At 42.6% G+C, this 12,030-nt stretch overlaps 1 protein-coding gene across 3 annotated transcripts in view; it reads left to right on the forward strand.

Moving 5' to 3' along the window:
• Positions 1-2,092: 2,092 nt before the first annotated feature.
• Positions 2,093-12,030, forward strand: part of Fam168a (family with sequence similarity 168 member A) — a 142,564-nt gene continuing 132,626 nt past the window's right edge. Inside the window, exon 1 of one of the 3 annotated variants that reach the window (XM_021197775.2) lies at positions 2,093-2,374. The gene's annotated coding sequence lies outside the window, so the exon portion shown is untranslated. The remainder of the gene's footprint in view (positions 2,375-12,030) is intronic. The other 2 variants (XM_021197765.2, XM_029534802.1) reach the window with 2 other exon arrangements.

The raw sequence follows: 12,030 nt of genomic DNA on the forward strand, positions 1-12,030 counted from the left end.
CTCACGTGACCTGCATCTCCCTCTCACATGACCTGCTCCTGCTGCCGTACTGCAAAAATGGATGACATGATAGCTCTGTGCTACGGCTAAGTGGAAGATTTTTACTGTAGGCCTGAGGGAGAGTTCAGCTCGAGGCATCTGGAAGAGTCCAGAGCAGAAAGAAGAGTGGTAGACCAAACATGACCAACAGAATGGACTTGGCCATGAGGTGGGGCAGGGAAAGAAAGAGAAAGAGCTTACCAAGAAAGAGGGACAAGAGAGAGGAGGCCAAGAGAGCCCAAATATTAGGGTTATAGGAAAATAAGAAGCCGGGGTCGGGGGAAGCCCATGAACTGAAGAAATCTAGGGTTGTGGTAGAGCCATGGAGTCTGTAACAGGTTCTTATGAAACTGAGGGATCACGAAGAGGAGCACGGAGACCAGAATGCTCTTCAGTATGCCAATAGCCAGGCACCACAGGTCGCCATTTGTCCCGAGTTTCTTTTGGACCTGACACTTAATCTTCCCTAAGATGAAACTGTAAATCAGAGGAAGGGTTTCCTTCCTTCCTGAAATTGCTCTTTTTTTTTTTTTTTTTGGTTTTTCGAGACAGGGTTTCTCTGTATAGCCCTGGCTGTCCTGGAACTCACTTGGTAGACCAGTCTGGCCTCGAACTCAGAAATCCGCCNGCCTCTGCCTCCTGAGTGCTGGGATTAAAGGCGTGTGCCACCAGGCCCGGCCTGAAATTGCTCTTATCAGGTATTTTGTCTCAGCAGCCAGAGAAGTAACTAATATAGTACACAACCACCATTGTTTTAATAGTGGGATTGACTTAGTTTACAGAAAGGTAGACACACAGTCCTGAATCACTGTTCAGGCAACCAAGACCAAGGAAAGTTTCTAGGTGGGAAATCAAGAGGTTGTTGTATTTGGAATATCAATATCTGTATCTGTATCTGTACGCGTGTGTGTGCGTGCGTGTGCGTGTGTGTGTATGTGTGTATGCATATGAAATAGCCTTTCATGTTTTAAAAAACGGTATGTGCTTCCTTAAACAATTCAGGCAGTATAAAGATAAGAGGAACTTGAAACCGAACAATTCCTTCTCAAAGATAATCACTGATAACATTTTGGAGAATCACTTCACTGAAATCTTTATGCTTTTATATCCTCGAACTTACAATAAATTGATCCTGTCTACTCTTGCTGTTTTTGCTATCAATTTGCCCCTCTGACAAGAAATTGTGAAAAGCCTTTCGTGTCTAAAGATATTTACCATCATTTTAAATGGCTGCTTAGCGTTATGTTGAATGCATGCATCATTATTTATTAAATTAGCCCCCTATTGATGAATATCTACATCCTCCTCAACTCATATGCAACAACCTCCTACAATATCCGTGGGCATTGTTTTCTAAAAATTTTCAGATTAAATACTTATAAGTGATGTAAATGTAAACAAATGTGCTTTTTATATGAGGATTTAAGTTGCAGGATCGTCCTCTGATTTTCAGGGATGCCAGCGAAGCTGCTGCTGCATTAGTTCTGGCGAGACAGTGACAACGGAGATGGCGAGAAGAGTACAGAATTACAGGTGATGTAGCCAATCTAGGCCCAAGCTCAGTGGGTTGGAATAGTCCTTCCCCTTTTTCTCCCTTTCACTTCTTTTTTCTTAACATGGAGGAAGGACTGAGAACTGCATGTCCCAGCATTTCGCAAGGATCACACTCCTGGGAACTGTAGTACCGGCTCTGAGAGGGGTCCGGAAGGAGAGAATGGGAAACTGTGTGCAGCATGCTGGGAGGTGTAGTCCCTCGGGCGGAAGAGGGTGCATGTGTAGGTTGGAGACATAGAGAGTTTTGCTTCATGGAGAGGAGGCTACGGAAGTATCCAACTTCCCTCCCAAGAGGCCTTTGAGTTTACAAAAGCCCGTGGGAGTCGGCTTCATTCCATTGTCCGTGACCCAAGAGGGTGCGGTCCAGGACCGGCGCAGGGTTGGGAGAACCAGGCCGCGCAGGGCCGTGGCAGAGCATGCCGGGAGTTGTAGTCCTAGAGCTCGGAGGCTGTGGGACGTGTCGGGACAGCGCGCCGACTCCTCCTCCCCCGCCCTTCTCAGCGGTCCCCCGCCCCCTCCCTCCGCCTCCTCCTCTCTTGCCTGCAGCCGAGCGTCCCCTTCCCCCACTGTCGGGTTTCTCCGCGGCTACTGCAGAGGATTCAGATCTGAGTAGCTGAGGAGAAGAAGGAGGAGGAGGCTCCCGTCCCTGCGCGCCATCCACCACCCTACTGGACACGGACGAGGGAACGAGAGCGTCGCCGCTGTAGCCTCCAGAGAAGACAAGGGCATCGCCGCTTCAGCTGCCGCCGCCGCCGCGGTTTTCGTCTGCAGCAGCTCGCCGGTGAGGAGACCCCCCCCCGCCGCCCCCCGGCCCGCTCCCGTGGAGCCAGGGCTGGTGGCGCCGGGGAGAACGAGGGTGGGGGCTGTAGGGCCCCCGCGCCGGCTTGGGGGAGGGGACCGAGGTGGCGATGGAACGGCGGGCTGGTGGGGGAGACTTGTCCGTACGCCGGCTGGGGGTGGGGTGAGGGTGGGACAGCAGCAGGTCAGGGAGGGTAGCGGAGGGGGGTGAGGGGGTAGGACTTTACATGGAGGGATAACCAGACCTGGGATAGGAGCATGGGGTGTGTAGGGTATTGAGGTGGAATTTGGGATTGTCTTGGGGGCGAGGTGGAAGGTGAGATTGGAGTGGGATGTCTTTTAATGGGGGAGGGGACTGAATGAAGGTGATGATTTGGGGTTGGCCTGAAGCAGTTGACAGCTTGGGATCAGAGCGGGGTGGGGGCTAGGGAGATGAATTCAATGCCAGTGGGATATGAACGTTGGATGGGACTCTGGGGAGTGCTAATTTTGGAAGGTGGGACCTGGGGTGGACCTGGGGAAGGAAGATGGAGATGGTAGGAGCTGGGGGTGAAGGCTTTGGCATGGTTGAGACCCCAGCTTGAAATGGGCTGTTGTCTTGGGCTTGGAGAGAACAGAAGAGGTAGGATTTGTTTGGGGTTTTTCTTGAGGTGGGTTTGAATTTGGACTGTTGTGATGAGACTTCCAACTACAGGAGATGGATGAGGTAAGCTGACAGGAGGGAGTGAATTGTAAGTTGGGCCCCAAATAGGAAAGGAAGACAGGGATTGAAATTGGGGATGAGGGCTCAGTGGAAAAGGATTTAGGATGAGAACAAGGTGGCTCCCCTGAGCGGAAGTTGGAGGTAGAGGGTATGTAAGACTACTCAGCTGGACTCAACTAAAAGAATTCTGGCAGGTGTCGAGCAAGGTTAGGGGATGGTATCATAAAAAAAATGTCTCTCTGCCAGTTTTGCAGAAGAAATGTCTGTGATAAGCTGGTTACCTGTGGTGAGGTGGCAGAGGGGATGGAGTGGGTTGGTTTATTTAGGAAAGGAAGGATTAAGATGTCCTCCAAGACACACCAGAGGTTTAGGGGTTAGAACATTTACATCACTGCTTTGGTGATAGACAGTAATGACAAGACTGTTAGAAGGGTCTTCACAGGGGACAGAGAAGGCACATTAAAGATTCTCCTAGAGGATATCTTATGCTATCAATTTGACCTTTTTGTTTTACGTTGGCATTGTCTGGAAATAGCAGCCCCAAGGGTAAAGTTATGAGAGAACCATGTAAGGTAGAATAAAGGAGAGTGGGGAGTCGTGGGGAGTCTTGCAGTTCCTATGTCAAGAAGGGAAAGTTGGGGGCTCTCAAAGCAAAGGTGGGGGAAGGTGAAACTGTTTCTGCTTTCTCCCTTCCCCCTTCCCCTGGTACACTGAAATTAGTCCTGGAATTTGGAATTTAAATAGATTTTGATGAACTTGAGGTTGTTAAGGGTGCGCTCTTGCTTGAGAACTGATTAATGAGACTGAAAAATAGAAAGACTGAATTTATTTTCTAGGCAGGCAAGGTGCATGTATGCAGAAAGAGGTTAGCAAGCCCCACCTCCCCCCAATAAAATTGATTGCTTGAAGACTCCATTTATTGGTGTCCTGGTTTGCAAGGCAATTAGGCCCATCATTGTATTGCAGGCTAATAATCCTGAGATGAGTCTTGGCACCATCACTTTATGTAAACAGAGAGAAGACAGGAAGTATAGAAATGTAATAAATATTCATTCTTTGGTGAGATGGTTTGGTACTGATGGAGGTTTTTCATTTGATTTTCTTGACCTTACATGATAAGATTTTAAATAATTGGGTTGTTTCTATAGATTGAATTTTCTTCTAAAGAAATTCAGGTGATCAGAATTCTGTCAGGTGTGAATGAATGAAGTATAACATGCAACCATATTTTGTTGATGTAGGCACACTGCATAAGAGAATAACTCCATCTATTCATCAGAAATTTGATGTAAAGATTGTCGATGAGTTTATTCTTGGGAATGGAAGGCCCAGAGGAATGTAAAGAGGGTACATCTTTAGGAAAACAGTTTTTGGGTTTAATTTCATTAACTATGATATGTTAAACTTGAAGTGGCTGTTGATTAGAGTGTAGTCTAGGGAAAAAAAGAGGAGAAATGGAAAGAAGATAAAATTGATATCAATGGGAATTAAAAATACTTTTTTTCTGTTAAAGTTTTAGTGTTCAGCTAGAAAACAAAGCATTTTCCTTGGTATTAATAATTGAACACATAAAAATGCCCATTTGGAGGGTGGAGTTATCCTTGGAATTAGAAATGTCACATATTTTTTAAAGATTTATTTATTTATTATATGTAAGTACACTGTCGCTGTCTTCAGACACACAAGAAGAGGGCATCAGATCTCAATACATATGGTTGTGAGCTACCATGTGGTTGTTGGGAATTGAACTCGGGACCTCTGGAAGAGCAGTTGGTGCTCTTAACCACCGAGCCATCTCTCTAGCCCTTAAAGGATGCTTTCTATATTCTAACCAGACCAAATCAAACCGAACCAAACCAAACCAAACCATACCACCAACCCAACCCAACCCAACCCAACTCAAATCAAACCAAACCACCAAGCAAACAAAAAACCCAAACAAACTCGAGCTTGAGCACTTGCCTATAATTCATTGAGTGTGTAATCTAACCAATGAGAGCATTTCCCCTCATAACTTTACTCTGGGGTCCAGACCTTGCTTTTGTGGATTTGCAGGCATGCTCTGGAGATGGGCTGGCTGTTCATGTTAAAGCCCTGGTTTTTGAACCTCAAAATAAGAAGAGAAATCACGTGGGACAACTGTTTGGGCGGATTTGTTTTTCCAATAGTAATGGTTTACCTGGGCAGTTGTGAAGCAGACACTGGTAACAAGTGGAGAACAGGTGGAGGGGTTGGTAGCCTGGGGAAAATTAGCCCAAGAATTTAGGAGTCAAGGGTTTTGACTTCAAAAATCGATTCCAACACTTGAAAGTGGAGTGATTTCAGTAAAGTCATAAAGCCCTTTTTATACTTAGTGGTTACTTTGCATAACATTGTGAATACATTGAAAGTCTAGACTTGTGTATTTAACTGTGGTTAAAATGCCAAAACAAAAGAAAACATTCATACTTCACAAAGACCATCAAAGGAGACAAATGGGTTCATGTTTTAAATACATTGTGTATATATGAAATGTATGTTCACTATTTATTTAATGCCTGCTTGGTGCTAGGGGAGATGGGGATGAACAAGCAGTTGCCAGGGGGCTTTCACTGTCATGAAGGATGGGCTGTTTTAAGTTTAGAAGCAAGGCAAAATAAATGTGGTGGGTAAAGAGTGGAATCTGAAGCTTACTCAATGCTACCAGTTGTGTGACCTTGGGCACAGTGAACTTATCTGTAAAGTGAGGATAATAAAATTAACCTCATTAAGGTTGTCTTGTGATTAAGGAGAATAAGAAAGCATTTAGCACAATGTGTTAAATAGTGTACATTAAAACAATATTAGTTTTTATTATCGTAGAGAGATAGGCAGAAGCTAGAATGGTGAATAGCTATGTTACTCTGCCACTGTATTCTTAGTATTATGGCATTCTTTTGTTTATAAAGAAGTTATTATGTTACATTATTATGAAACCACAAATAATCTACAGTTTGTATGTTTATAGTTTAGGAACTTTAAACAGTTCATTAGGGGCTGGTGAGATGGCTCAGCGGGTAAGAGCATCCTACTGCTCTTCCAAAGGTGCAGAGTTCATCAAATCCCAGCAACCACATGGTGGCTCACAACCATCCTTATCAAGATCTGACTCTCTCTTCTGGAGTGTCTAAAGATAGCTACAGTGTACTTACATATAATAAATAAATCTTTAAAAAAAATAAACAGTTCATTAAATGTCAAAAAGAAGTTAGCTGCTAGCTTCGTGATTGAGCAAATGAAAACTATGCTGTTGAGAGTAATAAAATGCTTTGTTTAAGGGATACAGCCTTAAATATAATGTTAGATGTTAATGGCAGAGTCTGGATTATTTCCTAGAATTCTGGTTCCCAAACCCTGACCATTTTAGATTATGAAATGGTGCATATGTATAAAGGTATATTTAGCACAGATTCACAATTGAAAGAGTAACAAGTTGAAGATTTGTGTACTCATTACCTCACTTGATAACAAAGGAGAGTTCTAGTACTTTTGTTACTTAAAGATGCTGTCCTGTTTTGTAGCCCAAGAGTGATCCTCCTGCGTTCGCCTCTTGAATTCATGTTATAGGATCAGAGGTCTTTGTCTTCGCACACTTGTTTCTTATCTCCATCCAGATCAAATCTAAGACCTTGAACTTGCCAGCACTGTCTCCTGCCTGATTAAATCTTTCTTCTGCTTAGAAGTAATAACTTGCCTGAATTTTTTTTTTTTTTTTTTGGTTTTTCGAGACAGGGTTTCTCTGTATAGCCCTGGCTGTCCTGGAACTCACTTGGTAGACCAGGCTGGCCTCGAACTCAGAAATCCGCCTGCCTCTGCCTCCCGAGTGCTGGGATTAAAGGCCTGCGCCACCAGGCCCGGCTTGCCTGAATTTTATGTGAAACAACCTTTCCTTTCCCATTTTTACTTTTCTGCTTTGTTTTTATTCTTTAACTATAGAAAGCGTTATCTGTTTTATTGTTATAAATAATAAACATATTTGGTATGAATAGGAAGTTACAAAAAGTAAAAAGGGAAAATCCCCTTACCACTTAATTCCCTGTTCCTTCCCTCCCTTGATATCAGAGCTTCCCTCAGGTTAAGTATATACTCCAGCACTGAGCCCAGTGCCCCTACAATTTTCTGTTGTGTGCATATGCAGATACTAAAGAATCTGGGTAGTCTAGATAGCTAGACGGAGCAAGTTTGTCTTTATGGCCCATCAGATTACTCGAATGTAGATCAATCTACATTTAAATAATAAAATGAGGAGTGGTGGTTGTGGAAGTAGTGTTATGAGGTCTGAAAAGCTCTCTTTGGGAGTCACTGGCAGGAATTGTAGATGCCCTAGATTCTAATTTTTTGCTACATTAGCTTGAAGCTTCTTGTCATGTTTTGGCAAACTATTATTATTATTTTTTTGAGACAACATCTCTCTGTATTTTAGGCTGACATGAACTTGCTTTATAGTTCTGGCTAATCCCAAACTTGAACTCCTTTGCCTTAGTTGATCATAGGCATGTACCATACTCTTGACTCACTCTACTTCTCTAGTTACTTTTTTTCTTTTTTCTTTTGTTTTTTCGAAACAGGGTTTCTCTGTGTAGCCTTGGCTGTCACTCGATAGACCAGGCTGGCCTCAAAGTCAGAAATCTGCCTGTCTCTGCCTCCCGAGTGCTGGGATTAAAGGTGTGTGCCACCATGCCTGGCTTCTAGTTACAGTTTTGTACATCTTCCATTTTGCAGCTAGGCAGCCTGCCTGGTACATTGGCCCTTACCTGATTATGTGGGACCATCTCTCATCTGAAACACAGAGATAGAGTACCACAAATAGGAAGTCCTTAGGTGCACATACTAGAAACGTAGCAACCTCAATGTGAACTGGAACCAAGGTACTTATACATCATTAAAAGCTTGTTAGACTTGGTTTATTGTCTATCTTAAAAATTCTTACAGTAGAATGGGGGCAAACATGAAAGCTATTCCCTAGTTTTTCCCTTGAAGTATAAGCTATAGTGGGCTGGAGAAAGGGCTACAGGATTCCTAGTGAACTTATGGGATCTGATGCTACATTAAATGTGCTTGACAGCTATAAATGAAAAAAAAAAAATAAGGTTTTATTGAAGTGGGAAATACATGTTGTTTGTTTGACGTTATTCCGACAAATCTAGCTACCTCCCTTCTTGTTCTCTGTAACAGTTACAGAGAGCAATAGAGTGAGGAGGAGTGTTTGTACAGATTGAAGAGGGAACTCATACTCATTGCTGGGTTGGTTCATGAATTAAATAAGGACAAGTACCTGGAACATGGACACACATAATAGGTAATATAGTAGCTATTATGATTACTGACATTTTTATTTTTCTTGTGAGCTGCTTCTTGAGACTGCTCTTTTGTTACTCTGTATTTTCCACCTTTTAACTGTTGGGATTGTAGACATGTGCCACCACATTCAACTCAAGATGGTAATTGAACAAGTTTCTCACACAGTGTAAGTGTTCTTCTCCAGTCTGAGCTTTTTATCCAGCCTGAGCTTTTTTTTTTTTTTTTTTTGGTTTTTTCGAGACAGGGTTTCTCTGTGTAGCCCTGGCTGTCCTGGAACTCACTTTGTAGACCAGGCTGGCCTCGAACTCAGAAATCCGCTGCCTCTGCCTCCCAAGTGCTGGGATTAAAGGCGTGTACCACCACTGCCCATCCAGCCTGAGCTTTTACTGTTCAGGTTTTTTTGTTATTTTTTTAAAGATTTATTTATTTATTATATGTAAGTACACTGTAGCTGTCTTTAGACACACCAGAAGAGGGCATCCGATCTCATTACAGATGGTTGTGAGCTACCATGTGGTTTCTGGGATTTGAACTCAGGACCTCTGAAAAAGCAGTCAGTGCTCTTAACCTCTGAGCCATCTCTCCAGCCCCATTTGTTTTTTGAGACAGGGCCTCAATATGTAGTCCTGGCTTTCCTGAAACTCTGTGTAGACCAGACTTGCCTTAAACTCACAGAGATCTACCTGTCTTTGCTTCCTGAAGAGCTGGAGTAATGTTACTCTGGTCACCATGCCCAGGGAGACTTTTTAAAATTAAATTTATTGATTTAATATGTTTGCATGTATGGATGTTGAGTGTGTTTGTGTCCTGGTACGCAGTGGCAGTCAGAGTACAGCTTGAGGGAGTCTTTCTCTCCTCTATTTTTTGGGTGTCAGGGATGGAACTCAGGTTATCAGGCTGATGGAACTGGCTTGGAACTTAACACGTAGATGAGTGACCTGGCCTCAGGTTTCCAGGGATCTGCTTTAGCCTCCAAAGTTCTGGTTTTACAGGTATGTGCCATCATACCTCTCAGGAATTGTGAAAATTGCTGACATAGATGACAAAAATCTTTGTTATTTCTTCCTTTCAATAAGTGTTGGAGCCGGGCGTGGTGGCGCACGCCTTTAATCCCAGCACTCGGGAGGCAGAGGCAGGCGGATTTCTGAGTTCAAGGCCAGCCTGGTCTACAGAGAGAGTTCCAGGACAGCCAGGGCTATACAGAGAAACCCTGTCTCGAAAAACCAAAAAAAAAAAAGTGTTGGTATTTTTTTTTTATTATTTTATTTCTTTATATCTTCTGTGTATGAGCATTAATTTCTTTTAGGGCTGGCTTCCTGGCTCACTGGACTGACTTCCTTGATTTTGTGAGTAGTCTTGCCCCTATGTTAATGGCTGTCAAATTCCTTTCTCCAGCTCAGAGCCCTTTACTGAGCTTCACACATATCTCTGGCTCTCTCTACCACCTCCATTTTAGCCATTCCAGTGTCCTCAGTTTAGTGTCTCCAAAACAACTCATATTGCTGTCTACTTCTGACCACTTTCTCTGTATACTTACTACCCAAAAAAGTTAAAATGCTTAATTCTTTGTTTTTGTCCTAACTTAAAGGAATTGCCCATCCATAGGATTACTCAAGACACAGATCTATGGGGATATATTCTTGTCACTTTCCCATTTATATCTCTCCCTTGGCTCCTTCATACAACATATAGAGGTGTCTGTGATCTATGCTTATCCAGCAGTATGGTGTATACTTATATTCCTGGTTTATTTCTCATCACTCATAGTACTGGTTACCACCAAGTGCCTTGTAGTGGCTAAGCTGTGTTGCTCATCTTTTTGCATTAAATGATATTCCTTAAGAAATTTTTGAGGAGCTGGAGAGATGGCTCAGCAGTTAAGAGCACTGACTGCTCTTCCAGTGGTCCTTCCTGAGTTCAATTCCCAGCAACCACATAGTGGCTCAAAACCATCTATAATTGGATCCAGTGCCCACTTCTTGTGTGTCTGAAGATAGTGACAGTATACTCAAAAAAAAAAAAAAAATCTTTGAGAACAGTTAAGGTTGTCATAAAAACAAAGTGCTCTATTCTGTTTCCAGAGAACATCTAGTGTATGTCTCTGTTATTATGATTGCCTGACTTTAGGAAAAGTTAATTATTTAATATTTATTTACTTGTTTGTTGGTTTATTTATTTATTTATTTATTTGTGGTTTTTCGAGACAGGGTTTCTCTGTATAGCCCTGGCTGTCCTGGAACTCACTTTGTAGACCAGGCTGGTCTTGAACTCAGAAATATGCCTGCCTCTGCCTCCCGAGTGCTGGGATTAAAGGCGTGTGCCACCACACCTGGCTGTTGGTTTATTTTTGAGATAGGGTTCTCTCTATCTTGCTGTCCTGGAACTCACTATGTAGAACAACCTGACCTATAACTCACAGAGATCCACTTGCCTCTCTCTCTCAAGTGTTGGAATTAGAGACATGCCTCACTGTTTTGGGCCTATTTATTTATTTATTTATTTATTTAGGTTTTTCGAGACAGGGTTTCTCTGTGTAGCTCAGACTGTCCTGGAATTTACTCTGTAGACCAGGCTGGTTTATTTATTTATTTTTAATTAAAAAATATTTTATACATAATGTGTTTGCCTGTACATGCCTACAGAGGTCAGAAGAAAGTGTTGGATCCTCTGGACTGTATTATAGATGGTTGTAAACCACCATTGGGTGCTTAGAACTGAGCCAGAGTCTTCTACAAGAGCCCCAATTCAGTTCTTCTTGTCTTTACCTCCACTTAGTTGTAACTTTTGTGAGGGTGATGACCTCTTGACCTTGGAATATAGTTTACATTTGCAAATAAAACATGTAAATGTGCTACTTATACTTCTGTAAACATTAAATCATTCCTCAGTTTGTAGTATATACATTGCTTCTGTGGCACTATTTTCACTTTAAGATAAGTAGGAGCTAAAGGCAGACAAAACGATTTGATAGTTGGATATCAGTTGTAGGCAATATGTTAGATGTTTCTTGTCTTCCATATATAGCTTAATCTTCACATTACTACTGAATAGAGAGTGCCCATGTTTTAAAGACTCAAACATTTTAGACCTGTAGGGATTAGGTAGTTTACATTTAGTTACATAGCTAGCTAGTAAGAGTACTGGAAACTTGGTCTGCAAGGGGCATGGTAGTGCATGCCTTTAAAGTAGCATTTGTGAGGTAGAGGCAGGCAGATCTCTGTGAGTTCCAGGCCTCTGAGAGCTACCAAGTGAAACCCTGTTGCAAATGAATCAAAGCAAAACTTTGTCTGCATTGTTCCAAAGCCTCTGGTCTACATCTAAGGACATCCAGTGGCCGAGTCTTTGCCTAGCATGTGTGAAGCCTTGTGTTTGATCTCCCAGCACTGCTGAAAAACCAAACGACCTAATAAATAATCCTGTGTTCTTTTAAAGTTACTGTATGTAAAGAGTTCTGGTTTTAAACTGTTATATCAGTAGTCTGAACCTACTTAGATGATGTCTTTTTTTTTTTTAAGATTTATTTATTTACTATATGTAAGTACACTGTAGCTGTCTTCAGACACTCCAGAAGAGGGCGTCAGATCTTGTTACGGATGGTTGTGAGCCACCATGTGGTT

The sequence above is a fragment of the Mus pahari genome, chromosome 1 (assembly GCF_900095145.1).
Source record: "Mus pahari chromosome 1, PAHARI_EIJ_v1.1, whole genome shotgun sequence".
Lineage (NCBI taxonomy): Eukaryota > Metazoa > Chordata > Mammalia > Rodentia > Muridae > Mus > Mus pahari.